This window comes from Mesoplodon densirostris, chromosome 13 (genome assembly GCF_025265405.1).
Source record: "Mesoplodon densirostris isolate mMesDen1 chromosome 13, mMesDen1 primary haplotype, whole genome shotgun sequence".
Taxonomy (NCBI): Eukaryota; Metazoa; Chordata; class Mammalia; order Artiodactyla; family Ziphiidae; genus Mesoplodon; species Mesoplodon densirostris.
In genome coordinates, this window is record NC_082673.1 from 81,003,688 (window position 1) to 81,028,499 (window position 24,812).

The 24,812-nt window shown below is 47.1% G+C and overlaps 1 long non-coding RNA gene across 5 annotated transcripts in view; it reads left to right on the plus strand.

The window, feature by feature from the left end:
• Positions 1–23,728, plus strand: part of LOC132501094 (uncharacterized) — a 247,940-nt gene extending 224,212 nt beyond the window's left edge. For all 5 annotated transcript variants that reach the window (XR_009534136.1, XR_009534135.1, XR_009534134.1 and 2 more), the window contains one exon: positions 22,655–23,728. This is a non-coding gene — a long non-coding RNA (uncharacterized LOC132501094). The remainder of the gene's footprint in view (positions 1–22,654) is intronic.
• The last annotated feature ends 1,084 nt before the right edge of the window (positions 23,729–24,812 follow it).

Below are 24,812 nucleotides of genomic sequence, written 5' to 3' on the forward strand. Positions count from 1 at the left end.
ACACCTCTCTCATTTATAAACTGAGACTAAGGATTTCTACCTCGTGGGGTTGTTAAAAGGACCCACGGAAATGGCAGTATTCGAGGGTGTTTGGCACTTCATAAATGTTTTTAAACATGTTGAAATAAATTCTTGCTGGTTGAATGAATGGACAATACATTCCATGTTCTCTGAAAGGTGACCTGCTCAGGCCATTCATTTTTTTCTGACTCTCCACCTTTTGGAGATTAGGATTCCACTGCCTGGCCTGCTGTGACCAGTTCTGGCCAACGAGTAGCAAGCAGACAGACTTGCCTTTTCTGGCCTTCACGTGACTTTCCAGGTACCTCTCTCTCTCCCTCTCCCTCTCCCTCTCCCTCTGTCTATGTCTCTGCCTCTCTCTCTCTCCCACCCCCCCTCAGGCCCTGGCACCCAGCAGTGTAGGGGCTGCCCTGTCAGCCTGGTCTGGGCGGTGCTGGCACTGACATCCGTCTCTGACTCTGATGGGCATAGAGCCTGAATGAGCCGTGAACCCTCACCGTTTTAAGACACTGGAATTTGAGGATGTGAGTTAGTGCACCAAAACATCACCTGACTGATAGGACCTGCGAGGCAAAGAGATTTGACCCGTCACCCTGGGTGGCTTGGTAGGGGCTGCCAGGATCCCCAACTGGCAAAAAATTCTGAGGTCCTACCTAGGGTCACGGGGAAGTGTGCTCTGATGGCTGGGTGACGGCAGCCGTGCTGGCAGATGGGATGTGAAGGTCGGGTACCCTGCGCCTCCCTCCCTGCTGTGCCTTCAGAGGGGTTTACTAACTGGGTTCTTTCTCTAGTCCTCCCTGAGGGCTGCCCCCAGACCCTTCTCCCCATAAACTTCTCTCATCGGCCACAGGACTGCCTGCAGTCCCCACTCTGTCTTTCCCAGCACTGATTCCTCTGCCTTGCTTTCAAGGTCCTCAAAATTCTGGCCCTAACACACCCTCCCAGGACCCCCAGATGTTTTCTTTCTGTTCTAGAATCCGGGGGCTCCTCACCTGATGTTAGCATGCAATACCCCTCACCCACTCCCCTACCCTATGGCCATCCTTCACATCTGGGTTCTCAGAGGACTTCCCTTTGCAGCCCGCAGGAACCTGCCCTCCTGCCCCCAGACCATACAGTGCCCACATGCCATCCATCTTCCACTGTCTTGTCTTGTTATCTTTCACTCCATTCCTCCACAGTTATCTGACATTCCTCATGTCAAAGTTTTGACTCCCTACCTAAGTTTGACACTCAAAGAATGGCCTTGGTGTTGCAATTCCACATCACAGTGTCCTGGAGATAACAGGCACTTGAGAAACAAGTTTTAAAGAATTGGTTGGATCGGTGGTGCAGGGGTAGGGAGTAGAAGGGGAGAAACCAGAGCAAGATCACCTAAGGATCTCTCCCTCTCTTCATTGTCCAGTCTGCCCTGGCTTTCCCCTCTCCCAGGCCAGACTGTCCTGCCATGGCTGGTACTGTCCAGGTGTTTCTGTCCACTCCCTGAAATGAAATGCTAAGCTTCTAATCAAAAGGTCAGCGTTGGGGCTTCCCTGGTGGCGCAGTGGTTGAGAGTCCGCCTGCCGATACAGGGGACATGGGTTCGTGCCCCGGTCCAGGAAGGTCCCACGTGCCGCGGAGCGGCTGGGCCCGTGAGCCATGGCCGCTGAGCCTGAGCGTCTGGAGCCTGTGCTCCGCAACGGGAGAGGTCACAGCAGTGAGAGGCCCGTGTACCGCAAAAAAAAAAAAAAAAGGTCAGCGTTGAAGCAGCCCAGCTCAAGCCATCGCTGTTACAGACCCTGGGACCAGAGAAGCACAGGATGTCTGGGTAGGGTGAGAGCAGGCAGCGAATCAGCTCTCGGAGGCAGGGGGATGCTTCCCAGGGAAACTGATGTTGAAGTTGAGCCGGGAGGGAGGTGTAGGAATTATCCTGACTGAGGGCAGAGGAGTGCTCCGTGAACACCCCGGTCTGCAGAGAAGCCTGAGGGCTGGGGAGATGGAGTCAGGGGTGCAGGAGCCACCAGGGAAGTTAAAGAAAAATTCTAAAGAATGCCTGGAACCCCAGAGCCGTAATCCACCACATTCAAGCTCTGATTTTCACTCCTGCACGTTCCCTTCCATCCCACAGGTGTGTGCAGACATTTTATAGAGTTACTTTCTCAATGAATGGAGGACTTCTAAGTTGCAGTTTTTCATGCAGACATTTCCCTTGTTATTCCTCTGTTTCTCCTTCTTTCCCAGGTGGGCTTAGGCTGCTGCCCGTCCCGCCCCAACTTTCCCATTAGCCCACTGCACTCTTCAGAGCTGCCTGTGTGAGAGCAGTCACTCTATGTGCAGACAGATCTCATAAGAGGAAAATAGAGCATCAGGGAAGTCGGTGGGGAGAGTGGCGCTCACCAGAACAGTGTGACTGTGGCGACCCATTCCCCGCAAGTCACCAAGAGCTAGAATGATAGGATTTGGAATTCATTCTAAGAATTGGTAAGGAGCCTGGCACGCGCCTCCATGGCTAGTGGCGGCATGTATGGTTCTTTGGGCAAAACTATTTGCCAGGAGTTCTCAAAGCATCACTTTGATCTTGTGTCCCTATTTGGGGAATGTATTTCAAAGACATGTTCCAGGAGGAGAGAAGGGGGTGGTGTGCAGGGAAGGGGTTTTTTTTAGAGCCTGATGCATTTAGGGGCAAAACTGGAAACAAAATGGCTCTCAAGGACACATGGTATTTCTGTGCCACCAAATCTTGCCCAGACTTCTGGGGGATCATGGTGGAGGAGAGGGGGCCACCTTAAGGCCAGCAGTGACGATCTGTGATGTGACAGTCACATACGGCGTTGTATCCTCCCTGGGATTATGGGAAGTTATAGAGAGAGATCAGCTGTCCATTGGGAAGAAACTGTCAGACTCCTTCCTACTGCTGCCGGCGTGTTTGCTCCGTGCCCCAGAAGGTACCTACTGTTCTGTTCTGATCAGGTATCTGTTTTTCATTTTGACAAACAGGATTCTGTTACAGATCTCCCTCTGTTTTTCTTTTTACTCAGTACTGTCTTTTTTTAGATCCACTCTTGTTGGTCTGTGTGCACCTAACTCATGTGAGGGGCTGTGTCTACCCTCCCCTTGCTGTAGGTCCTGCCTTGTTTATTTCTTTCGTCCCCTGCTGACAGACGTTAGGGAAGCCCAGCCAGGTTCGGTGATGAACACCTCACATGTGTCCCTGGGTGGCCTGTGGGAGAGTCTCTCTGGTACAGATCCAGGGCTGGGATGGGTGAGTCATTTGCCACTCAGACTTCATTTCACAAGTACTGCCAGATTGTTTTCCAGAATGACTGTACCTGTTTGCCTTTCCACCCGTGGTGCTCAGGGGTTTCTGTTTCCCCATGTCCCTCCCAGCACCTGGTGTTGTCAGCTGTATCAGAAGGATGCCTTTGATGGCTCAGGCACATCCGGGCACGGGATCTGCTTCTCTGAGACGCCCTTTTCTGCTGCAGTCCTCACCTTATCATAAGAGCATTTTGAGCAGGAAGAATGTCAGGCAGGAAAAGGGGGTCTTTCACTGCAACTCTCTATCTTCTCTTAGGGAAGGAAATTTCCCCAGAAATCTCCAGTTGACTTCCCCTTATGTCTCATTGGCCAGATGGGGCCAGATGTCCTCCTAAGCCAGCCTCTGACAGAGGTAATAGGAATGCTTCTTCCGTGGGTACTGCTGCCTGCTCAGGACCCGAACAGAACAGGGACTGTCTGTGTGAGGATGAAGAGAGCATCGGACAGTTACTCCGCCACCCGTAGAGTCTGCCACGCCAGATCTCTAATTGTGCCAGTTTTTTGAGTGCATGCTGCCTCGTCTCTATGAGGGATCTTCCCCCCCGTTCTGTGTCATTAAACATTTGTGGAGAATTTCAGAAGCACATGTCTATAGCCTTGGAGTTAGAACTGGGCACCTTGTTTCGGAATCTGTCATTCTTCTTGGCAAGTGGACATCAGACCTGGTCCCCCACAGCTGCCCCTACTTAGATTTCTGTACGAGCTCCCCACGGAAGTATAGAGACTCAAGGGCAGAGCGCCACTCTTCCTGCCTATGCTGTGATTCCAAGGCAGAATGCCAGCTGAGGACAGGTGGGGAAGGACACCAGTCCAGGAATAGTACCATCGCAGGAAGCAGCTTCCTCATCATCAGCCATGTGTGTGCTATAGTAACCCTTGCGTTTGTGCTTAACCAAAGAAATTAACTTGTAATGATTAACTTCTGTAATTTATTGAGCACTTCCTCAGTGTCAGGTAGCCCGGTAAGCATTTTATTTTTATGATCTTGTAACACACACACACACACACACAGCGACAGCCTCGTGAGAGCATTTTTTGTGATGGTTAAAGCACAGGCTCCAGTCAAACCACCTATGGAATCCCAGTGATGACATTTATTAGCTGTGTGACCTTGGGCAAGATACTTAACCTTTCTGTGCCTCAACTTTCTCATTTGTACACCAAGAACAACAATGGTATGTTACAAGTACTCAATGAGTTGATAAAATGCTTAGAGTACACAAACAGCTCACACTTGATAAATATTAGTTGTTGTTGCCATTTTAAAAAATGAAGAAACCAGAGGCTCAGAGAGATCCACTAACCAAATGTCAGACAGCTACGAGTAGCAGGGACACAACCCAAGAGTTTCTGATTCGAGAGCTGGCCCCTTATCCATCCAGCTAGACATCATCAGTAGCCACGTGGCTCAAGGGAACACCATCATTACTCTCCTAATCAGTAGAATAAAGTTTCAGCTGAAGACCCAGTGATACTTCTGGTAAAGAAATAGCTTCCAGCCACCAACCATAAAAACATAGCAGGGCTTCCCTGGTGGCGCAGTGGTTGAGAGTCCGCCTGCCGATGCAGGGGATGCGGGTTCGTGCCCTGGTCCGGGAAGATCCCACATGCCGTGGAGCGGCTGGGCCCGTGAGCCATGGCCACTGAGCGTGTGCGTCTGGAGCCTGTGCTCCGCAACGGGAGAGGCCACAACAGTGAGAGGCCCACGTACCGAAAAAACAAACAAAAAAACCATAGCATAGTGTTTCCAGCACCAGTAAACGTGTGGATCGTTTCTGAAGGTGTCTGGGACACTGGAGCATGAAAGGAAGGGTGTGCCCGGGGACAGCAAAGGTACAGCAGTTAGTTGCTGATTTCACCACTGACCTTGCTGGGCCTCAATCCTCATCTTTAACATCAGGTTTCTAATATCATTCCCCCCAGTAAGGATGTAGGAAATGCCTTATAAACTGAGCACAGCCAGTGCTGCTTATTCCATAATTAGGGTTTTCCACATTACCTGACATTTTGTTTCTTATCTCAATTGCACGTACACATTCACACAAAGTATAAGCGTTATGTCCCCCGACTCCATTTTAGTCACTGGAAATCTCTGGAAACCAGGGCTTAAGAATCTTCTGGAAGGGATTTTTCCTTGCCTAACTAAGTGAGCTGGAATCAGGAGCCGCTGGGTTGTTTAGAGAGTGGGGTATTTCTTGTGTCTGTTGGTGTGAGGCAAATAGGCAAGGTGAACACCCCGCTCTGCAGAGACGCCCGAGGGCTGGGGAGACGGAGTCAGGGGCGAGCAGGTCTGCCACACAGGACGTGCCCTCGCTGAATTCCTCCACATTTCTGAGCATTTTCAGACATAGGCGTGCTGGGTGTGTGGTCAGCCTGAAGAAAGGGTCGCAGGCTAAGTGGTGCGGCTTTAAGCAAAAAGATGGCTTCATGGCCTGAATTTCCTGGGAGGACTTTTAAACCTAACCCTGTGTAACAAGTGACTCAACTATCTTTTTTTTTTTTTTAATTGAACGTCCCTCCCTCCCTTTACTTTCCTTCTTGCTTCTCTCTTTCCTTCCCTCCCTCCCTTGCTTCCCTCCCTCCGTTCCTTCCTTGGCATACAGTCACACCACTGAAAAAAGTCAAAAGGTCCAGAAAGATATGCAGTGAAAGTAAAATGTCCCCCTCAATGTCCACTTCCCCAGCCAACAGGTCTTCCTTGCAGGAGGCAGTCAGTGTGAGAAGAGTCTTGTCTGTCGTTCTCAAGATGGTCTATGCATACACAGGACAACCCGTGTGTGTCTAGTGTTCCCTTTCTTACTGGACGCATCTGTGTCTTATAGCTCCGTGATCTGTCTTTCTTTCCCGCCCTCCTGAGGCCTCCACTCCCATTCGCTTGTTACCAGCTATGGCCATTGTCCTGTTCACACACAGGGCCTATTCCCTGGGCATGTGTGATGACATGGGGACATCCATGATAACATGGCTTTGGACCCCAGAGTAGTCCAGCCTGGTCGGTGGAGAATGCCTTGGTTTCAGGAGGCCCTGGGCTCTGCCTTGGTGTCCCCCCTGCAGGCAGGAAGGCTTGGGGCAGAGTCCAGAAATGGTTCACACCACAGGTGGCCCTCTGGGGAACCCGCTTCTCCCCCTCAAGGGCAGCCTTAAGAACACTTTCTCTTGATTCGGGCCACCAGGTGCAGAATCACACACCCGAGCGATGGCTGAGGCCAATGTTTCTCAAATTTGAGCCACACATAAACCTCCAGGAGCCCTTAGTAAATGCAGATTCTGTGTCAGTTAATCCGTGTGGGGCTGAGATTCTACACTAATGAGCTCCCAGGTGATGCTGCTGTTTCTGGTCTGTGGCCAGCCCATTCTGAGTACCAAGGAAGCACCCGGTGGTCCTTCCCACCCCTCCCCAACCCCCCAGCATGCGGTACCAGACCCCATCCATGGAGCGCTAGGTCTCTCATGCACAGATTCCAGCTCCGACCCCAGGCAGCAGTTTAACGTACATTGTCACAGTTCGTCTTCCTCACCATCCACTGAGGTGTGCACGTGTAATCCTTTTTTTATTTTTTTAGATGAGGAAACTACTACTCAGAGACGTTAAACAACTTGGCAGATGTTACACAGCTAGTAAGTAACAAAGGTGAAAGTCCAAGGGTGAAGGTCATTTCTTGTCACTGTGGTCCCCCATGAGCCCATGGATGAGTGTGGTCCTCCTGGAATGGGATGGGTCTACTCTTGATGAACAGGTTTGGATGGTGAGTGTCATTTTCTCTTCTCTCCCCCTCTTTATCTCCGAGATTTTTTTTTTTTTTTTTTTTTTTTTTGCTGTCCGCAGGCCTCTCACTGCTGTGGCCTCTCCCATTGCGGAGCACAGGCTCCAGACGCACAGGCTCAGAGGCCATGGCTCACGGGCCCAACCGCTCTGCGGCATGTGGGATCCTCCCAGACCGGGGCACGAACCCATGTCCCCTGCATCGGCAGGCAGACTCTCAACCACTGCGCCACCAGGGAAGCCCTATCTCCAAGATTTTTATCCTGGCTTCTTCTTCTCAGGAGACTGGGAAACACTTCACAAAGGGGATGGTCCCAGCAGTAACACTGACCTAGAGAGAAATGAATCATTTTGCCTGGTAACTAGAAGATACATGAAACTGGAAAAGGGAGCCTAGAACATCACTGCATTTCCCTCATATAGGAGGGCACACCCCTCCCTTTCACCCCCTCTCCCAAAACACATAATACCTTTTACTGGTGATTTGGTCAGTGCTGAGCTATCTTCATTTAATGTGGTTTTGACAGAATAGTTGGCCTGGAAATTTTCTTTTCAATTAAACTTCCTTGTTGAACTGCCTTGGTTTTGAAAGGATTCCATTAGGTTGGCTAATTATATAGCAGTTGTTACAAGGAGATATTTGCACCCAATTTCAGCTCTTAGGTAATTCAAATCAAATGCTTTCTCTTTTCCTCCCTGGAGCTGTGTGCGACCATCTTCCTGTCACACTGCAGGCTTCTCATGAGTTATTTTTGGAATTTCAAATCAAAACAGCAATTTTGGCGGATGGGAGAATGAGTGGATGCTCTAGCCTAGCAGGGTAAACCATATGTACTGATAAAAACAGCCAAAGAGTCGGTGCCTTTAAAAAGCAGCAAAACCATCTCCCTCTGTGAGGAAGGTTCAATTTTGGGGACCTACAAACTATTCCTGGTACTATCATATTCCTCTGTGAACTCTAACCGAAGTCAAAAACAGCTGAGATTCTTTTAAAATTACTGGAGGTTTGTCCATTTGCAAAGTGGTTTCGTGGTCCTTTTGTCTCAAGATGGCGGGTCTTGGCAGAATTTACTGATGACTCTGTTTCAGCTGCTGGATCTGCCGTGAAACATGGAAATCACTTTACTTTCCCCACTCTGTGCTGTTTTCTTCTTTCACCAGAGCACATGTAACATACCTGATTGTGCATACCAAGCGAGCAAACCTCCCCGCTCACCTGTTAGAGTATAAGCTCCTTGTGGGCAGGGGCTGTATTTTTCATCTTGTTTTATTCCTGGTGCGTAGTTGGTGCTCAGATAGTTGAGTGAATACATAGATGAATGAATAATATCCTATTTCTATTTTTCTCTTTTTTAAAAATCAATTACTTATTACATAACTAGTAACGGAATGTTTTCACCTTGGGAAAAAAAATCTTTCCAAATAAGGCTAATGTCCTTTTTGATCACCGCCCCCAATTCTTGTTTCCTCATCCCCTCTGCTTAGGTTATCACTTTGGAACACATCCTTGCAGACCTTTCCAGTGCATTCACACAGACACACACACAAACACACACACAGAGTACTGTTTTTGATAAACAGATTTTTGTTCAACTTGCCTTCTCGAACTCAGCCATATATCAACGAGTGCTATCCATTTCAGCTGCCTTACCCTTTGTAACTGCGATGTAGTTTTATTACATTGTGTGGATATAATACCTTTTATTTGGACCAAATGAATCCACTCTTTAGCTGCTTCCATGCTCATTATAGTTCAGGATCCCTTCTCCTGTACACGTTGACAGACTAACCATGTCCACTGCTGTCTTTTGGGAGCTACAATACATTTCATGAAAATCAGCCACATGCCTTGGAGATTACGCCAAACCCGTGGACAGAATCATGTGAGATGCTCAGGATTGCCAGAGGCATCTGAACGCCCTTGTCTGCAGAATCTCGGGAAGTGCTCTGGGCCCTGGGAATTCCACAGGTCTGGGTATGGGAGTGATGTTAGAGCCGGTGTCAGCTCTGCCCCTAGCTGACTGGGTTTCACTGGGCAGGTCATCTCCTCTCCCTATACCTTACTTTTCTCGTCTGTACAATGGGCTCAGTGAACCTCTTTCAGCTCTTAGAGTCTGAATAATAGGGTTTAGACAGTACCACCAGATTGACCTACAGAATATATTAGTTTACATGCCACTTTGTGTTGAAATGGGAAAGGGGATATTTAAAACTATATTTAAATTTTCATTTTAATAAATTAAATATATTTTTTTATATTTTCATTAAAATATATTTTAAAATTTTTAAATAAAGATTTGTCCCAGAGCTCGTAGATGTCATGAACAATCCATGATTGCCAGGAATGTATTGACTTTGGGTCTTACTCTTCTTTCTTATTACTTTATTATCCAATTAAAAAAATATATTTTTTTTTTCCTTTGCTTTGTGTGGTCTTTTCATTCTAAGCAAGGCAGTGTGGTATTGGGGAAAGAGGTTATGGACCCCTGAGTTCTACCTGCAGGTTTGACTAGTTCCAGCTCTGTGTCCTTAGGTAAATCCCAGACCTTCTCTGAGTTTCCATCTATTAATATTATGATTCCAAATTAGCCAAGTATGCACTTTATAAAAAGTTAAAAAAAAAACACACTCACTTGTGAATGTTTCACCTGGCACTTCTGAGCCCTGTCACCTGCGGATAGATCATCTCATGACTTGATGAGGCATCTTAAGAGACCACCAAAACCCATGAAATGGTCTCATTTCACATGAGAATTGTGCAGCTGCCTTGGCCCCTGGTGACACACACCAAGTCTTTCAGTGGGTTCCCAGGGAGGCCCAGAGAAGGTTCTGTGCAGCCATTATTCATCAGTAGAGTTTCCCCCCTGAGCCCCAAGGCTGGGTTGATCGTGGATTCCCCTGCTTGGAGATGCAGGACCACAGGGGTCACAGGGGCTGAATCACACCCCAGTGGGTTTCCCTGGGGGGTCCCAGGAAGGCTTTCCCACGTGGGGCGAGAGTTCTGGCCCCTTATCTTGGCATTTCACATCAGTCTGGAGAGAGCAGGGGTTCTGCAGGTGAAAGGTCAGGGTGAATGGGTGTGAAAGCTGCGTGGGAGCCCTAGCCCACAAGGTCTCTGGGGGTTTGGTTTTCCTGTTCCCAACGTGGTTTTGCACCTCTACCATGAGCTTCTGTTTCTGAACACCCCTTGGGCTAAGCGTTCCCTGATTGAGCAGGTCTGTATGGGAACGAGGCCCGTCTGTGATGCTTTTCTCCTGAGAGCTCCTGGGGCAGGTGACTCCACCTCTCCAGCCTCTGCTTCCTGTACTTCTGGGTCTTCTATGAGAAGACTCTGCATAGGTGCTCAGCCCTTGTTACCTTCCTTCCCTTTCCCTTTCTTAAATGGAAGAACATAATTTTATAGGCTCTGAATCTGTAACTGAGCTCCCAGAAGCCTAACATAAACATTTTCCACGTGAACCAAAAGAAAACAAAAAGCACAATGAAAGAATATCATTAAAACCGTACGTATCTTAAATTACGGAAAAAATTACAAAGGAATCATGGGTGGTTTCCATTTACCAACCCTAAATCGCTGCAAATTTTTCAGCAGCTGCCCACCCCACCCCTGGACCCTGCCCCACCCCCTTTCAATAAAATACTTGTGAATCTGGTTTCCATTGTTGCAGATAAATGCAGAGCAGTTTGCATTATCTCTCCCTAATTTGATGGTCCTTCAACTGATCAGTGTCGTTGTAATTCACAACCTGGAAACTTTAAGAAGTGAGTCAACCTGACCTATGATTCACAGATCCTTGATCTGAAATGCTTGATGTTGTGGAGGTAGGGTGGGAGGGAGAGTCAGAAATAAATCCCCTGACCCCCAAATTCAGCTTAAGGGAGGTAACATGGGTGGTGTGAGGGGGGAGGCGGTTATCATCTTGTGGTTTGTGGGGATGCTTCCTGTGTTCCGGGAGCTGCACTTTGCTGGGGGGACTTAGGGTGACCACATGCCCAGGATTGCTGAAACAGTTCCAGTCCATCCAGCCTTTTATACAGGTAGTGTGCCTTTCCACTAACAGAAGTATCACAGTTTGGAAATACAGGGTTGTGGGGTGACTAGACTGTGGGCTCTTAAAGGTCAGAGGTTTCATTTTATCTGTAAGTGCATCCCCAGTACCTGGCCTCTAGGAAGCAGTAAATAAAGCCTTTCTGGGTGGGTGAGTGAGCGAATACGTTCTTAAACACCTCTCTTGGTCTCTGAACTTCCATTTGCCATCTGTCTTTGTATGCCTAGGGTAACTACTGACTCTTGTTCTCAATAGTATCTTTTGACTAAGCCAGAGCTTCAGATGGCAGTTGCTTTGGTTGCATGTCCCGGAAGGGCCATGCAGCTCTGTGACTTTCAGTGAGTTACCCAGATGAGTTAACAATGTATCAGAGTACCAAGAACCCTGGCTTCCATGATGCAGTAAGCTCCTAAGAAATGGTGGTGGAGGTGGACGTGGTGCTATTGTTATTAGCTGGCTGGCTTTGCCACCTGTTTTTGTCTTTTCTTTCCCAGTTAGCGGATTCACAGACCTTTTTTTAAAAAAAAAAATAATAATATCAAAATCTTACAAGAAATTGGGAGAAGACTAAAAAAGCTAAGCTAACCGTACTGTCATGACCTTTGGTAGCATCATAGAAATATTCATTATCAGCGTACTATAAACCATTGGTGTTGTTTTAATGCAAAGTTTTTCCATAGTGGTTATTTTAAGGAGCGTTGCATTTTTCTTCCATTTGCCTTTTTTGGCAAAAGCATTGTTCACGTTATTTCAAAACCTTTTCAACTACTTCTTTTTAATTTGCTTTTGTCCATGTGGTTGTTGGTGATGAACCATAGGTTACTTAATTTTTTCCCTTCTGTAAATGAAGCTTTCCTTCTACTATATCGTACATCTCAAGAGACTCTCAGAAGTGAAATCACCGGTTCAAAGTTATGAATGTTGTTATAATCTATCTATATCTATATTTAAATAAATAGACTATTTGTTAGAGAAATTTTAGGTTTTCCAAAAAATTGAGTAGAAACTGCAGAGAGCTCCCATATATTCCCCCCCGCCACCATTCCCCATATTCTTAACACTTTGCATTAGTGTGGTACATTTGTTACAATTTATGAACCAATATTGATATATTACGATTGACTAAAGACTATGGTTTACATTTGAGGTTCACTCTTAGTGTTGCGTAGTTCTGGGTTTTTGACAAATGCATAATTTTATGTGTCCACCTTTACAGTTTTGACAAATGCATAATTTTATGTGTCCACCATTACAGAATATTTTCACTGCCCTAAAAATCCCCTGTGCTTCACCTATTAATCTTTCCCTCTGTCCTCCCAAACCCATGGCAACCACTGATCTTTTACTTTCTTTGTAGTTTTGCTTTTTCCAGAATGTCACATAGTTAGAATCATAGGGCATGTAGCCTCTTTTGAGTGGCTTCTTTCACTTAGTAATATGCATTTAAGATCCTCCATGTCTTTTCATGGCTTTATAGCTCATTTCTTTTTAGTGCTGAATAATTTCCATTGTCTGGCTATACCACAGTTTAATTATCAATTCACCTACTGAAGGATATCTTTGTTTTTTCCAAGTTTTGGCAACTATAAATAAAGCTGCGATAAACATTCGTGTGCAGGTTTTTGAGTGGACATAAGTTTTCAAGTCATTTGGGTAAATACCAAGGAGCAAGACTGCTGGATCACATGGTAAAACTACTTTCACTTTGTAAGAAACTGCCAAAGCTTTATGTTTTGTGCATTTGTTCGGATTTTAGTTACAATACCACTAACACAGTTAATCCTCAAAATAATTAATGTCATTCGGATTAATGTCATCGAGTTTTATTACTGAAAGGAACTTTGAAGATCTTTAAATCTGTAAGCTTCCTGAGAGCAACATCCGTCTCTGGTATCACTGCACCTCCAAGGCCTCCATGGTAGAGTGCATATAATAGGTGTTCAATGAATGTTCATTACACATTGAAAAACCAATCACTACACAGATAAAAACATGGAGGTCCAAAAATGGAAAGCAAAGTGCTTCTGGCCAAACAGCATTTTACTATTGGCAGAAAGAATGCTAAAAGCTAACTCTTATGCTTTGTAGATTGGTGGACCAACATTTTGAGTGACCAGACTCTGGATCACTAAATGCAAGCAAAACAAGTTTCAGGACTCAGGAATCTATACTTACTGTTATGATGAACACCCTCTCCTCACTTTCAAGCCCACCCTCTACCATGTCACCCAGAAATTCTCAAAGTGGTGTGTTCATCTGGATAGAGTACATTGTGGCTACAAAGTCTCACAGCATACAAAAGCAACAACAACAGCAATAATAGTGACAACAATAAAAATAGCCAAAAATTATTGATTGCTTAGTGTTGTCAGGTTCTTTACATGTATTATTTCATTTCACCATCACAGCCACTCTCTTGTTAGGTACCACTGTTAGCTACAATTTAGAGATAAGAAGATTGAGGCTCAAGGAAGTTGAGTAGCTTCCCAAGGCTCCACACCTCTTAGTGGAAAGCCAAATGTGCATCCATCCAGTCTTGAGTCCACTCAACAATGTACCTTGCCATAGTCAAGAGCACGAGATTTAGAATCAGATGGACCCGGGTTCGTATTCTGGGGCTACCGTTTTGCCAGCCATGTGATTTTGACCCTGTGATTTCTAGCTTCAAAGAGTCCGTCTGTAAAATGGGGATAGTAATACCGACCTGTGGCAAATGCCTTCTGCTGTCTCCTCTGTAGCCACTGCCTCCCCACTGCACAGAAACTTGATAGGTTCAGGTGACAGGAAGGAAGCCCCAGATCTCAGGGAAGCCCCAATCCCAACCTCATGAGATGAATCAAGATTGGGTTAAACCAAATACAGTAATGGCAGGTATGTTATCTAGTGTTGTTAGGGGACGCATGCTAGGGAGAGGTTCTCTTTCCAAATAAAAAGACAAAGCCCCCCCCCCACAGGGGAGCTCATTCTTATCTTTTCTTCCTGCCTCGATCTTGGACACAATACCTGGAGGTACAGCAGCCATCTTGCAACCATGAGGCCACAAGCCAAGAGACTAAAATGGTGGAGGGGAAAAGATAGAAAGAGTCTGGATCTTTGACAGCATTCTTAAGTGGTTCCACCAGCCCAAGACAGAAGACTACTACTTCCAGACGTTGTTACTGAAACAATTCCTACTGTTTTATGCCACTCTTAAGTGGAGTTGTCTTTTATCTGCAGCTGAAAGCATTTCTAATAGATATGCAGATTTCCACCAAAGCACAGTGTTGGACAGCTTCATATGGTGCTAAAGAGCCTAAATTCCAGAGCCGGAGTTTCTGGGTTCTGATCTTAGCTCTGCCACTAACAAGCTGTATGACCTGGGCAAGTCACTTAGCTTCTCTGTGACTCACCGTCCTTATCTATACAATGCTCACTAAATGTGTGTCAAGTATCAGGTGAAGGATAATAGCCGTACGTACCTTGTATGATAGTTAGGAGCATTAAATGACTACATGTTTTATAAAATGGTTAGAACATTGCCTGGCACATAGTAAGTGGCTACATACATGTTTGTTAAAGAAATTTTTGAGAGAAAAATAGCCACTATCATAGTCTTGGATTTGAACCTTGATCTATTGGGTCACTTGTGGTACTTAAGCAGAACACTGACCCTGTCGCCACCAAGGCTCATGGAGCATGAAAATGCCCCTAAAGGCTCTCTCAAACCAGCAACAGTGGCGGTTTCTTTTTGACGGAAAAGGCCCCTCAGAGAACACTGACTTGTAAAGAAGGAGGGGCTGTGACTACCAAGTCAGGTCATGGAGTAAAAGACCAAAATACCCAGACTCGCCCATGCAAATGGGTGTGGGTCTCCCCTGACGGTCCTTTTAGAAGACTAGACATTTTTGAACTTGTTTTTGAAAGGGTCTTTCCAGCTAGTGGCTTATTCTTTTGCATCTCCTCACATCTTTCTTGCCAGCGGTTGGGAGGCTGGGGATGGGAAGGAGGGGTGACGCCGGCAGTCCAGGCCCTTTTGTGCCAGGAGGGACAAGCCCCCTGGCCAGTGCATGAGGGGGCTGGTTTCACCTGGGGCTTTCCCACTTTCTGCTACGCACATTGCCACCCCCTGTAGAGACTGGATTTGAATTCAGGCAATGACTAAGCGATTTTTGGAAACCTATCCTGTTCCTGTAGTTTAAGGGTCAATTGGTAGATGTGTCCATTGCCAAATCCTGTGGAATCTGCCTTCAGTCTATGTACTCATCCACTCCTTCTACTCTCTCTACCAATGACAGTCCAGACCAGTGACAGTCCACCACCTTCTGCCTGGATTCCTGCAGGAGCCTGCCTCCTAAATGGCCTTCCTGTTTCTTCCCTACCTACCCTTCCTTCTCCCTCAGCAGCCAGGGGAATCCTTGAAAAGGGTAAACCAAATCATGCCACTCACCTGCTCAAAATCCTCTAATGGAATCCCATCTCACTTAGGATAAAATCCAAAGTTGCTAATATGTTTCGCAACAGCCTCCCTGCCACTTTCCCCCTTGCTCACCCTACTCTCCACACTGGCCTTCTTGCTATAGGCCAAACATACCGGAGCACAGGCTGGCCTCAGGGCCTTTGCATGGCATGTTCCCCTTTTCTGGAGCACTCTTTTCTCTGTATACCTCCCTGCCTCATTTCCTCATTTCATTCAGGTGTCTGCTCAGGTGTCAACTCCCACAGAGGCCTTTTCTGACCACCCCTGTGTAACTTAGCTTCCCCTACCCCTCATTTTCTGTTATTATCCATAATTCTCTAGGACTGATGTCTCTTGTGAACCAGCAAAGTTGGCCCTGATTCTACTTCCTGGAAGCTCGGGATATGTTCTGAACAACAGAAACAACACCGGACCAGTGTTTTAAAGGTCCCAAAGTGAATACGTTAAAAGTGAACATATAGGTGACTGGATGATTCCTCCTGCATTTATTTTAAAATCCTCCTCATCACATTTAGTTCTTTTTCTCCCTTCTTTTGCCCCTGGGTACCAGACAAGCAATCCCACACATGGTGTCTTTTCATCAGTCAGACCAGCGTTTTCATCTGTGATGATCTAAAAACAAAATGGCCTGAGTCCTTGACATTCTTCCCATTGAAAAATGGGATTTATGTCATTTCCTTTAGTCTTGGTAATTGTTCAAGCAGTCAAGTCACAAATGGTCATGCAGCATCCTCAGGTTTCCTTGGATACTGCTTCTGGGGAAGCACGGAGACTGCCTTGCGAAAGAAGCTGCCTGTAGGTGCTCTGGTCTGTGGTCTCAGCTGAGCTCCCAGCCAGCACCCAGGGTTGGCCGATAGCCATGCAAGCTGTCATTTTGGATGTTTAGACCATCTGCACTTTCAAATGACCACAGCCCGATATCTGACTACGAGGACATGGGAAACCCCAAGTGAGAACCACAAAGCCTAGTCCTTCCCAAATTCCTGATCAAAAACTCATGAGTAACATAAAACGATTGTTGTTTTAACAAGTCTAAGTTTTGCAGTAATTTGTATTCAGCAACAGTAACAAGAAGTCCATGCTCTTTCTCCTACATACTAGGCAGTCATAAGCAAAATTTTCTTAAATATTTTAGGCATCAGATATCTCAGATGTAAGTTAGGAGTGACAATATGTTTATGTGGTGGTCGCTGCTAGCGTGGTCCCCAGCACATGCTGTATTTCCTCAAATCTAAGATGCTGTCAATTATACAGCTCACAATTAATTTGTGTGCCACAAAGAAGAACGAAGCAAATGCTTCCAATTGAACTACTGAATGCCATTGGTTGCAGGACACATAACATTCTTTGGAGATGCTGAAATTTGAAAAGATGTATATCTTAGGACCTTTGATTCAAAGAGTGAATAAACAAACACCTAGTTAAGCCTGGACACTGAACTGCCCCCTCAACACACACACCAGAATTTGAGTTTACGAGGCACGAGAGGAGAGCTTAAAGCAAATGTGCCTTTGTAGGAAAGTTTCTAATCAGCCCTCCCATTCTGTATGCTAAGTTATAAAAATTAACAGAGACAACCTGTGGTCCAGGCAGAAAGTACCTTCCTTGGGCAGCTGTCAAATGGTTACAGTTCAAATAACACTGCATCACAGTTATTTAAGAGGGATGAAGTCAGATCCCTAAATCTGGCTGGTTGCAGACAAGTTCTTTCAAGATGTGTGGAAAGTCATCTCTGGTAATAGTAATAGACCAAGCCCCATTTCTCGTTGATTTTGCAGTCTCTTCTTTTCTAGGGCTTTAAGTAGTAGTTTCTTAAGAGATGTCAGCCAGTGAGCAGAAGAGGTCTGAGCAGTGGGAAGGCCGGCTGAGGAGACCCAGGCCGCATCAAGTAGAGCAGAAATGCAAAGAAGCATCAGAGCGCTAGCAGGCTTGAGGCTAAGCCTTTACACAGGGAGCCCCGTGGAGTCAGTACAGCTGCCCAGAGTGTTGGTATGTTGACCGTCATTTGAAAGGTGAGCCCCCTTCAGGACAAGAGAGGTTAAGTCTGTTGCTCAGGGTCACACAGCTTTATTATGTTCACTTAGTCCATCAGACACAGAGCCTGTGCCCTTACCCACAGTGCTGTAATGATCAGAATGTTTGCGAAGACATGGAAATGAGCTCAAATGAGACTCCAGGAAGCCCAGGTCTCTCAGCACAGCTGTCTTTCCAGCCTGACCTAAACAGGGAATTCCTTTTAATACTTACCTGGCCTTTGCCACTGTGAGTTTTCCACCCATAAGGCTCTTCTTACCTCCTCTTCCTGTGAGAACCTCTCAAGCACCTCTCAAGGCCCAACCCTAATGGGGCACCTGAACCCATGTTCCTACAGGGTGATTCCTGATTGTCCTTGGATCCCAGTGCATTGTCCCTGGGGCAGCTTGGTGGCCCTCCTGGTGTTGGTGGCTTTTACTGGTCACTCCTATTAGACTGGAAGTTTTTTGAGGCTCTGGAGTTAGCTTGAGCTTGAATCCCACCTCTGTGACTTATAGCATGTGTTCTTGGGCATGTTTCTTAGCTTTCCCAGGCTTAAATGTTCTTATCTACAAAATGGAAATAACCTGAGTATCCACTTCCCAGAATTGTCTTGAAAATGAAGAGTGTTTGGGTAGGTCTCATGGTAAGGGCTTGGTATTGTAATTATGTGAGAGGCACTTGGAAAGTATCTTTAGGTATCCCCTTGCTTAGTCCTCACAACCAGCCTGGGAAGTAGGTGCTTTTACCATCAGCCCCATTTTACAGATGAGGAAACTGAGGTGGAGTCATTTGCTCACATCTCCACAGCTGGAATATGACAAAACTGGACTTCATTCTTATCTTCTTGAACTCCCCTCTCTCAATGGAATCCCACTGGAAACCTCCCATGGACTGAGTTCTGAGGAGGTTTTATCGTGCACCAACCTCTTTAGGTGTGCTTTAATTAAGGACATAATTTTTTACTCATTTTTGTCTCAGCGGTCTTCACCTTGATTTGTAGAAAAATGATGCTGCACCCAGCTTTTTTTCAGTAAAACCCTGTTCCTTTGTGCCAATAAGAGGTTTCTCCACCTTCTGGGTACTATGGGTAGTGGATTGTTAGCACCGCAATTGCCCATTTATATTATGAACTAAAAACATGGATCAGATTATCAGCCTTGAAAAGCTCACGTAAACCCTTAATTGAAATTCAGATCCCACTTTATTTCCCAGCCCAAAGGATGTCAGGGCCGCAGTCACCATTTACCTTGAATGACTTGGCTTGTTGAGTTTCCTTCTGGTAAACCATATTGCTGATCCCATAGGAACCCTCTAAAATGGCAGACAAAGGAAAGCAGGCATTTCTGATAAGCTGCTTCATTTCTTCCTCAAGAGGTATTAGTTAAACTCCCTAAACAAAATGGATTCTATTTGCCAGAAAACATTCTGAGTAAATAGAGCAAAAGCCATCACCAAGTCAAGCTCTCGGGCCACACCCGGGCAGCCCCTTGAGAAGGTTGGGACTCCTAAGAGTGGGGAGTCGGGGGACCCCATTTTGACAGCACAGTGGAGATCTTCCTATCTCAGTGTGGACCTGGTGAAAGTCGAGGGGCTCAGAGGGGGCTCCAGAATTAACACATTGTCCCAGCTCACTGCACAGAGAGGGCAGCGAGTGCCATGCTGAGGCCACAGCCGTGTCCTTGGCTGGCAGTTGACATTCACAGTAAAAGCTGCAGCCGAAGGATCATAGCCGTGTTGGAGAAAGACATCGGGGCAGAAATGATAGAGGACCTAGTTTGTGTCCAGCACTGAGAGAGTTCCTTCAAATAGTTCCTTCAAATTTTCTCCTTATCTACTCTTGTTAACTTCTAATTTTTTTCCCACTGTCCTCAGAGCTGTTCTGTATGATTTCAGTCCTTTGAAATGTATTGAGACTTATTTTATGGCCCAGCACATGGTCTGTCTTGGAGAAGGTTGCAGGTGCACTTGAAAAGAATGTGTACTCTCCGGGTCTGGGGTAGAGTGTTACCTGGATAGCAGTTGTGCAAGGCCCGGTTCTCTGCCTGGTCGAGAAGAGTCTTCACTCTGTGTGGTGCTCAGAGGAGGGGAAAGAGGAACCGTCCATGTGGGTGAGAAGGCACGGCCAGCCCCTGACCCCAGAAGGCAGGCCCTATGCCAACTCGTCCTCCACGTGGCCCAGGTGAGAAGAAAAGGCCACGACCAACTCTGAACAGACCTCTGAGGCGGCGAGAAAACATCTAGGGATTTGCCCGAGGGCGGGGAAATTTTCCCATGGACTCGAGGAAAGAAGCTGTGTGCAGTAAAACCCTCCCTCTCCCCGGCTGGTCTCTCTCGCGTGCTCAGCAAACACTTACCAGAGACTTGCTCTTTCTAGTTGCTGTTTCAGGTGCTGGGATAATAAGATTCAGCATTGCTCTTGCCCTCCCCAGATTTGCAGGCCGTGAGGAATACGTGCAATCAGGCCTATCAGGACAGGGGGCGTCACTGGAAAAGGATGTATATATCAGGATAGAGTCCTCCTTGCTTTGTTTCTTCCCCTCTTTCGGTTTTGCACATCTGCAGACAAAACAGGAGCAACATGGTGCTCCCTGTAAACCTATTAGAAACCTTCAGGGAATTATTTCATGAAGGACAAGGAACTCGTGAGTTCCTAGGGTCTGGTCGTGCCAGGTTCAGAGAGCTTTGGGATTTTTTTTTTTCTTTTCGGTGCCATGGACCCCCTTTTGACTAACTGGGGAAGCTATAGACGCCCTTTTAGAATAATGCTTTCAAAATGCATATAATAGAACACTCAGGACTACAAAGGAAAGCAATTATGTTGAAACACAGTTCTATGCATGGACCAACCCCATCCCCCCGCTTCCCCTCCCCGGGAGAGGGGGACCTGGATGGTAATGGAGGAGTGGCAGCATGCTTTGCTGACAAGGAAACAGGGTCTTTCCTGAGGTTGGTAATTCTATGTTCATGGAATCGATTACCTCCAAGGCAGGCCCGGTGGGAGGTTTTGCTTTCAAATAGTTTTGGGCAACTCCATAGAAGACTGTCTTCGTCTGCCTTTGGTGAACTCAAGGTTTCTATTTCTCTTCTCACCAGACTGTGTGCCCAGACGTCTAGAGATTAGCCACATTGGCTCAGCTGAACTTTCTACCTTTTACATTTCCTTAGTTGTTCCCTGGGTGGAAGGGGGATGATCAACTGGCAAGAGGGTGGGTGGGATTAAAGGCTGACTTTGAAGGAGAGGGAGGAAGGCCTGGGGCTGGGTGATCAGACAGCATGTTTTTGGGAGTGGCCTTTGGGGTCACTTGTTGCAGCTCTAGTTGGGAGTTCACTGAACAGAGAGTGCAGCCCAGGAGAGTGGGGTGATTCCTTATGGAGGCTGAAGAGAAGCCCGAGGTTCAGAGAAGATCCACGCTCTACTCTGGGAGGTGGCAGAGGCTATGTGCCCCACGAGACCAGGCACCAGTTACGAAGGAACTACCGGCAGCCCCTTTGCTTATATACCCCATCCTCATCACCCCCCGAGGAGCCGGGATCCGCATTCTACCCATGGGACGACACTGGGCATAGTTAATCCAAGGTCCCTCAGCTCCAGCTAGAAGTGGTAGAGCTAAGATCCGATTCCATATAATCCCAGGATCGAGATCTTTTCTCCCATTGCCACATGCCCAGCTGCCCCACTCCAGCACAGAGGCCATGGGTGCACCTCTCAGAATCAGGTTGCCTGGGTTCAAATCCCAGCTCCACTGTGGATTAGCTCAATGATCCAAGGCAAGTTCTTGACCCTCAGGCTCCTCATGTGTAAAGTGGGATGATTTTAGCACCTTCTTCAAGGACTTTTCTGGGTGATTTAAGAGATAGTGCATGCAAAGCTTCTGAGACCAAATGCCTGACATGTATGTGCATGGTTAAATGTTGGTACATGATTATTATCAGCCCAGCAGGACAGGGAGGGTGTGAGGGGGTCCCTGGTGTGCAATCAGTCCTCTGTTTACTCCTCTAACTGTCCCAGGTGGCAGGCATTCATGAGCTTATTTTCTGGTACGAAGGTTGCCCTGGTGTTCTGGAGTGACCCGGCAGGGCTGAGATGATTATACAACTCCATGTGCCAGGCCAAGTTCAGCACTCACCTTGGCAGTCTGCTAAGCCAGTGCCGCTGTGGAGAGAGCCACTACCCTTCAGCCTGCTTTCTTGCTCTGGAAAAACTTGACCTTTACTCAGAATCATCTTCCAGTCCCCATGTCACACAGCAGGCTCATTCACCCACCCCTCCCCCTGCAGGCACTTTGTCTTCTCATCTGGGGATGTAACAGGGACTCTGGTGTCCCCCAGACAGATGTTTTTCCTCCATATCTCTCTCCTACTAACTCTGTCCCCCAAGGGTGCTTCTCAGACACTAGAGGAGTATTGTAAGGATGTGGAGGTATTGAAGGATAAAGGCTGTGGCATCAAACAGCCTGGGTTTAATCCTGGCCATGGACTCAGCGCAGTACAGAGCAACCGCTCTACACTTACGTTTCCTTGGTGGCATAACATGTAATATTACATCTATAATATATATATAAGGATGCTAAGTTTCTGATTCACTCTCCCATTGTTATGAATGGAATGACCTAGGACACTGTAGTTAGCCTGACTTAATCTCAATTTTCCAACCTGTAAAATGGCAAAGGTGATACTTACCAATTTGGGTGATTGTGGAGATTAAATCAGCTAATGTGTCAGGTGCCGAAAAAACATAGTACCTAGTCATCTATTTTTATAAGACAGTAAATCATGTATCTGTCAGTTTGGGAGAGAGATATTCAAAGATCTGTGCTACATGCTGTCTGTCATTCCCTTTGAGAGTCAGGACCCACAGTTAGGAGCCTCTCGGGACCTTGGTTTTGTGAAGTGGTAACAGGGATCTTCCTGGATTGAGTGGCATTTATCAAGCACTCTGCAGTTTTCACTGGAAAGGATTCCTGTCCGCCGTGCCAGCTGAGCCACGCTGGCTGCAGCCTTCTTCTGCTACCTTTTCATAGTCAGCAGATCTTTTTCTTCCTTTTCCTCCAGAAGGACAGCACAACAGGCTCCCAGATTCCTCACCCCAACGAGAGGATAAGGATGAAGGTGGTGGGGTGTGGTCGACTCCTGGTCCTCAGCCTTGGCCCCTCGGTAGTACCAGGGCTGCGACTGAGACCCTCCCATCCTGGGAAGAGGCGGAGAAGCCTCTGGATTTAGAGCATCACAAAGAACGGCGCTGGAACCTTCAGAAACCGGGGGAACAGTGCACTTTCAAAACTGGGCAGGTGGGGCTTCCCTGGTGGCGCAGTCATTGAGAGTCTGCCTGCCGATGCAGGGGACACGGGTTCGTGCCCCGGTTCGGGAAGATCCCACATGCCGTGGAGCAGCTGGGCCTGTGAGCCATGGCTGCTGAGCCTGCGCGTCCGGAGCCTGTGCTCCGCAACGGGAGAGGCCACAACAGTGAGAGGCCCGCGTACTGAAAAAAAAAAAAAAAAAAAAAAAAACAAAAAACTGGGCAGGTGGGGTGGTGCCTCTGTGATCAACAGGCTTGGCGCATGGCACAGAAGGAGGTGAGAATGGAAAAACAGCTGCCAATGGAAATAGAGAGCTTCTCAAGTCACCCTCGTTCCCTCCTCACGGCACCATCAACGCTTCGACAGCACCCGCCCTTCCGGTGGCGGCCCCTTCACGCCAGCTGCTGGAAATCGCTGTGGGCAGAGTGAAGGCAGAGGCCATTTTCTAGCTGGGTGACCTTGGGCAGGCTGCTAGGCGCTCTGCACCTCGTTTCCCTCTTTTGTCAAATGGTGATGATGATAACTACCTGGTCGGGTCTTTTATTAGAGATAATACGGTTCCTGGCACACAGTAGGTGCTCAGTATGAAAATGTTTTCTGCAGGGGTCCTCTTCATACACCGACCCCTTCTCTGGAGAGGTTTCCTTTATGACCAGCAAGCTGTCAGCACCTCATTTCCTAGCTGGGCACATCCTTATGGGTATTCGCTCTATTGCCATCTGCCCAGACCTCCCTCCCTCCCTCCCTCCCCCCACCTTGTGTAGGTATACACATAGAAAACATGCAGCTTTCTAATTTGCTTTTAGTTAAAAATGTGTCATAAGCATCATTCTCTGTAATTAAATATTCTTCTACAGAAAAACTTTGCTAATGGCTTCTTTTTGTTTTCCACGTCCACCGTCCTGTTACGTGTGTGCTAGTTTTACTTCCTCAGTTGTATTGTAAGCTCCTTAATTATCCATATTCCCCAGCATGGTGCCAGTCCCAGGACCGGTTTGTTCATTGATTGATGGAACTATGGGGGCAAGGAAAGTAAGTGGGATTTGAAGTAGAAAGACCTGGGTTTATTTATTATTTAGGCTGCTCTGGGCCTTAGTTGTGGCATGCGGGACCTTTTCGCGGCATGCATGTGGGATCTAGTTCCCTGACCAGGGATTGAACCCTGGCCCCCTGCATTGGGAGCATGGAGTCTTACCCACTGGACCACCGGGGAAGGTGGCGCAGTGGTTGAGAGTCCACCTGCCGATGCAGGGGACACGGGTTCGTGCCCCAGTCCGGGAGGATCCCACATGCTGCGGAGCAGCTGGGCCCATGAGCCATGGCCGCTGAGCCTGCGCGTCCGGAGCCTGTGCTCCGCAACGGGAGAGGCCACAACAGTGAGAGCCCCGCGTACCGCAAAAAAAAAAAAAAAAGACCTGGGTTTAAGTGCTGAGTCTGCAAATTCCTCAAATTTTCCTTCCTTCCTTCTTCTTTCCCTCCCTCCCTCCCACCCTCCCTTCCTCTCTTCTGTCCTTTCTTTAAAAAAATGCTTTGTTAAATGTTTTAAATATTTATGCAAATATGCATTTATTTAAATATCCTGTGACTGCCTCCTGTGCTCTGGTCCTTAGCAGGTAGTGCTGTACCTAGTCAGGGACCAGATCCCTGCTCCCTGGAGTGTGCTTCCAGTAGGGGATGCAGACCCAAACTAGATCAACAGATGAAAAATAAATAGATCGCTAAATCTCATTTAAATACACCAAGAGGGACTTCCCTGGCGGTCCAGTGGTTAAGACTTCACCTGCCAATGCAGGGGGTGCAGGTTTGATTCCTGGTCAGGGAGCTAATATCCCACATGCCTCGCAGCCAAAAAACCAAAACGTAAAACAGAAGCAATATTGTAACAAATTCAATAAAGACTTTAAAATAAGTAA